The sequence below is a fragment of the Tasmannia lanceolata genome, unplaced genomic scaffold, assembly GCF_043159265.1.
Source record: "Tasmannia lanceolata isolate RefF3 unplaced genomic scaffold, GAP_Taslan_0.1 ptg000175c, whole genome shotgun sequence".
NCBI lineage: Eukaryota > Viridiplantae > Streptophyta > Magnoliopsida > Canellales > Winteraceae > Tasmannia > Tasmannia lanceolata.
In genome coordinates, this window is record NW_027518851.1 from 105,001 (window position 1) to 110,985 (window position 5,985).

Below are 5,985 nucleotides of genomic sequence, written 5' to 3' on the forward strand. Positions count from 1 at the left end.
TGCAAGGCTAGCGTCCAAGGCTTGTGCGCATGGCTTGTGCGCAAGGCTTGTGTCCAAGGCTTTTGTGCAAGGCTCGTGCGCAAGGCTAGTGTGCAAGGCTTGTGCGCATTGGCAGGTAGCCCACCAGCATGCACGATCCAAATGCCACTCACGCGACAACACGGTGCCAAGCCGGGCATGGTGTGCACTCAAAACCAATCAACGGACAGAGGTCATGCGTCATGGGGGGGATCTAGCAAGGCCATGGGGAAGGTCATGGAGGACCTTGGAAGCAAGCGCAAGACGAGAGCGAATCGAACAAGGGGCCAGGACGGGGCCTTGTGCCCATGGTCTTCGCAAGACAGCGTCCAAGGCACCCGAAAGCCCAAGGGAACCCAAACCCGGCCGACACTTGCAATCGCACATGCTCTCTGCAACACACCATCAATGCCGCCCAACGGGGCCAGCACGAGCAGTCCTCCGCGGTCCCCTGGCCCTGCGCACGTTTGTCTTCGAAACCGAGCATCAATGCCACAGAAAGTGCCGGGGCGCCAGCTGGAGCCATCATCCGCGTTGCCATGGCTCGCTTGGCCTTGGCTTGCCAGGCCCCGACACGAGCAATCGCGCATTTTCTTTGCAACCGACCATCAATGCCGCCCAACGGGGCCAGCACGAGCAGTCATCCGCGGTCCCCTGGCCCTGCGCACGTTTGTCTTTGAAACCGAGCATCAATGCCACAGAAAGTGCCGGGGCGCCAGCTGGAGCCATCATCCGACGTGCCATGGCTCTGGTCCCATGGTCTTCGCAACCGAGCATTCGTGACACCCGCGGGGCCAGGACACCAACCCTTCCGACACGAGCATTCGCGCATGTTCTTTGGCCACACAACGGCGCCAGCACGAGCAAAATCATCCGCGGTGCGGTGGCCTTGCACGGCCTTTTGTCTTTGGAACCAACCATCAGTGCCACGGGAAGTGCCGGAGTCCCGGCATCCGCGGTGCCAAGTCATTGCGCCCTTGGTCTCTGCAGCGGGGCATGCCGGGCACTCCCAACCATTGCAAGCAAGCAAGCAAGCAAGAAAGAAAGTAAGTAAGTAAGTAAGTATTACATATAGGGGCGGGACATGCGGGGAGATCTGCGAAACGTGCATTACGGGGCACACGCGTACCTACCGGGGCATACCGACCCCTATTGGGGCACACGTGTGCATATCGGGGCATACCGGGCCTATCGGGGCACACGCGTACATACCGGGGCATACCGAGCCCTACTGGGGCACACGTGCGCATATCGGGGCGTACCAAGCCTATCGGGGCATACGCATGTATCCCAAGGCATACCGAGTCTATCCGGGCATACGCGTTCATACCGGGGCGTAACGGGCCTATCGGGGCATACTTGGGCATATCCGGGCAAAAAATGCCCAAAACTTGCGCAACCTTGGCAACCGTGGTCCATTCCTCTCTATATGCCTAGCCTTGCCAACCGTGGTCCATTCCTCACTATATGCCATGGCCTTGTGCCCATGGTCTTCCCAAGACAGCATCCAAGGCGCCTGAAAGGCCAAGGGAGCCCAACCCAGCAATGCCCAGCCAAGGCCAGGCATTCCAGTGCCTACCCGGGCAAAAAGCCCAAAGCATGCCCCATTCGTTAGCCTATCCAGGCAAAAACGCCCAAAACCAGCCCATTCCAGTGCCTATCCGGGGAAAACGCCCAAAGCATGCCCATTCCTTAGCCTATCCAGGCAAAAACGCCCAAAACCAGCACATTCCAGTGCCTATCCGGGCAAAAACGCCTTAAGCCTGCGCATTCCAGCGCCCCGCAGCATGCCACCCTCCTATAGGGTTTGCGCAACCAACCCGCCTAACCACCAGTGGCAACCAAAGGTGCTGTTAGCGACGACTTCTGAAGACGCAACGAGACGCGACGGGTTTGCGCCCAGACGCGACGAGGCGATGCGGGATCTGCGCCCAACCGTGCCTACACCCGCCGACTTGATGCGGGAGCTGCTGGCCCAAGCATGCCTAGCGTGCAAGGCCTGCGTGCAAGGCTAGTGTGCAAGGCTCGTGGGCAAGGCTAGTGCGCAAGGCTAGCGCCCAAGGTCTGTGTGCAAGGCTAGTGCCCAAGGCTAGTGAGCATGGCCTGTGTGCAAGGCTAGTGTGCAAGGCTTGTATGCAAGGCTAGTGTGCAAGGCTGGTGTGCAAGGCTTGTGGGCAAGGCTGGTGCGCAAGGCTAGTTCCCAAGGGTTGTGTGCAAGGCTAGTGCCCAAGGCAAGTGCGCAAGGCTCGTGCCCAAAGCTAGTGCGCAAGGCTTGTGTGCAAGGCTACTGCGACGGGCCAGTGCCCAAGGCTTGTGAGCAAGGCTTGTATGCATGGCTTGTGTGCAAGGCTAGCGTCCAAGGCTTGTGCGCATGGCTTGTGCGCAAGGCTTGTGTCCAAGGCTTTTGTGCAAGGCTCGTGCGCAAGGCTAGTGTGCAAGGCTTGTGCGCATTGGCAGGTAGCCCACCAGCATGCACGATCCAAATGCCACTCACGCGACAACACGGTGCCAAGCCGGGCATGGTGTGCACTCAAAACCAATCAACGGACAGAGGTCATGCGTCATGGGGGGGATCTAGCAAGGCCATGGGGAAGGTCATGGAGGACCTTGGAAGCAAGCGCAAGACGAGAGCGAATCGAACAAGGGGCCAGGACGGGGCCTTGTGCCCATGGTCTTCGCAAGACAGCGTCCAAGGCACCCGAAAGCCCAAGGGAACCCAAACCCGGCCGACACTTGCAATCGCACATGCTCTCTGCAACACACCATCAATGCCGCCCAACGGGGCCAGCACGAGCAGTCCTCCGCGGTCCCCTGGCCCTGCGCACGTTTGTCTTCGAAACCGAGCATCAATGCCACAGAAAGTGCCGGGGCGCCAGCTGGAGCCATCATCCGCGTTGCCATGGCTCGCTTGGCCTTGGCTTGCCCGGCCCCGACACGAGCAATCGCGCATTTTCTTTGCAACCGACCATCAATGCCGCCCAACGGGGCCAGCACGAGCAGTCATCCGCGGTCCCCTGGCCCTGCGCACGTTTGTCTTTGAAACCGAGCATCAATGCCACAGAAAGTGCCGGGGCGCCAGCTGGAGCCATCATCCGACGTGCCATGGCTCTGGTCCCATGGTCTTCGCAACCGAGCATTCGTGACACCCGCGGGGCCAGGACACCAACCCTTCCGACACGAGCATTCGCGCATGTTCTTTGGCCACACAACGGCGCCAGCACGAGCAAAATCATCCGCGGTGTGGTGGCCTTGCACGGCCTTTTGTCTTTGGAACCAACCATCAGTGCCACGGGAAGTGCCGGAGTCCCGGCATCCGCGGTGCCAAGTCATTGCGCCCTTGGTCTCTACAGCGGGGCATGCCGGGCACTCCCAACCATTGCAAGCAAGCAAGCAAGCAAGAAAGAAAGTAAGTAAGTAAGTAAGTATTACATATAGGGGCGGGACATGCGGGGAGATCTGCGAAACGTGCATTACGGGGCACACGCGTACCTACCGGGGCATACCGACCCCTATTGGGGCACACGTGTGCATATCGGGGCATACCGGGCCTATCGGGGCACACGCGTACATACCGGGGCATACCGAGCCCTACTGGGGCACACGTGCGCATATCGGGGCGTACCAAGCCTATCGGGGCATACGCATGTATCCCAAGGCATACCGAGTCTATCCGGGCATACGCGTTCATACCGGGGCGTAACGGGCCTATCGGGGCATACTTGGGCATATCCGGGCAAAAAATGCCCAAAACTTGCGCAACCTTGGCAACCGTGGTCCATTCCTCTCTATATGCCTAGCCTTGCCAACCGTGGTCCATTCCTCACTATATGCCATGGCCTTGTGCCCATGGTCTTCCCAAGACAGCGTCCAAGGCCCCCGGAAGGCCAAGGGAGCCCAACCCAGCAATGCCCTGCTATGGCAAGCCAAGGCCAAGCATTCCGGTGCCTATCCGGGCAAAAATGCAATTCCTCTCTATATGCCTAGCCTTGGCAACCGTGGTCCATTCCCCACCATATGCCATGGCCTTGTGCCCATGGTCTTCCCAAGACAGTGTCCAAGGCGCCCGGAAGGCCAAGGGAGCCCAACCCAGCAATGCCCTGCTTTGGCAAGCCAAGGCCAAGCATTCCGGTGCCTAACCTTAGCAACCGTGGTCCTTTCCTCACCATATGCCATGGCCTTGTGCCCATGGTCTTCGCAAGACATCGTCCAAGGCGCCCAAAAGGCCAAGGGAGCCCAACCCAGCAATGCCTTGCTAGGACAAGCCAAGGCCAAGCATTCCGGTGCCTATCCGGGCAAAAACGCCCAAAGCATGCCCATTCCTTAGCCTATCCAGGCAAAAACGCCCAAAATCTGCACATTCTAGTGCCTATCCGGGCAAAAACGCCCACCAGCATGCCACCCTCCTATAGGGTTTGCGCAACCAACCAGCCTAACCACCAGTGGCAACCAAAGGTGCTGTTAGCGACGACTTCTGAAGACGCAACGAGACGCGACGTGTTTGCGCCCAGACGCGACGAGACGATGCGGGATCTGCGCCCAAGAATGCCTAGACCCGTCGACTTGATGCGGGATCAGCTCGCCCAAGCATGCCTAGTGTGCAAGGCCTGTGTGCAAGGCTAGTGTCCAAGGCTAGTGTGCAAGGCTCATGTGGAACGCTAGTGCGCAAGGCTAGTGCCCAAGGCTTGTGTGCCAGGCCCGTGTGCAAGGCTAGTGTCCAGGGCTTGTGTGCATTGCTTGAGTGCAAGGCTTGTGTGCATTGCTCGAGTGCATGGCTTGTGTGCAAGGGTTGTGCGCAAGGCTAGTGTGCGGGGCTTGTGCGCATGGCTAATGTGCACGGCTTGTGTGCATGGCTACCGTGCAAGGCTAGTTTGCATGGCTAGGGTGCAAGGCTCGCATGCGAGGCTAGTGTGCAAGGCTGCGTGCAAGGGAAGCGTGCAGGGCGAGTGTGCGAGGCCACTGTGCACGGCGCCAGCACTAGCGAGCCATCATCCGCGTTGCCATGGCTCGCTTGGCCTTGGCTTGCCAGGCCCCGACACGAGCAATCGCGCATTTTCTTTGCAACCGACCATCAATGCCGCCCAACGGGGCCAGCACGAGCAGTCATCCGCGGTCCCCTGGCCCTGCGCACGTTTGTCTTTGAAACCGAGCATCAATGCCACAGAAAGTGCCGGGGCGCCAGCTGGAGCCATCATCCGACGTGCCATGGCTCGCTTGGCCTTGGCTTGCCGGGCCCCGACACGAGCAATCGCGCATTTTCTTTGCAACCGACCATCAATGCTGCCCAACGGGGCCAGCACGAGCAGTCATCCGCGGTCCCCTGGCCCTGCGCACGTTTGTCTTTGAAACCGAGCATCAATGCCACAGAAAGTGCCGGGGCGCCAGCTGGAGCCATCATCCGACGTGCCATGGCTCTGGTCCCATGGTCTTCGCAACCGAGCATTCGTGACACCCGCGGGGCCAGGACACCAACCCTTCCGACACGAGCATTCGCGCATGTTCTTTGGCCACACAACGGCGCCAGCACGAGCAAAATCATCCGCGGTGCGGTGGCCTTGCACGGCCTTTTGTCTTTGGAACCAACCATCAGTGCCACGGGAAGTGCCGGAGTCCCGGCATCCGCGGTGCCAAGTCATTGCGCCCTTGGTCTCTGCAGCGGGGCATGCCGGGCACTCCCAACCATTGCAAGCAAGCAAGCAAGCAAGAAAGAAAGTAAGTAAGTAAGTAAGTATTACATATAGGGGCGGGACATGCGGGGAGATTTGCGAAACGTGCATTACGGGGCACACGCGTACCTACCGGGGCATACCGACCCCTATTGGGGCACACGTGTGCATATCGGGGCATACCGGGCCTATCGGGGCACACGCGTACATACCGGGGCATACCGAGCCCTACTGGGGCACACGTGCGCATATCGGGGCATACGCATGTATCCCAAGGCATACCGAGTCTATCCGGGCATACGCG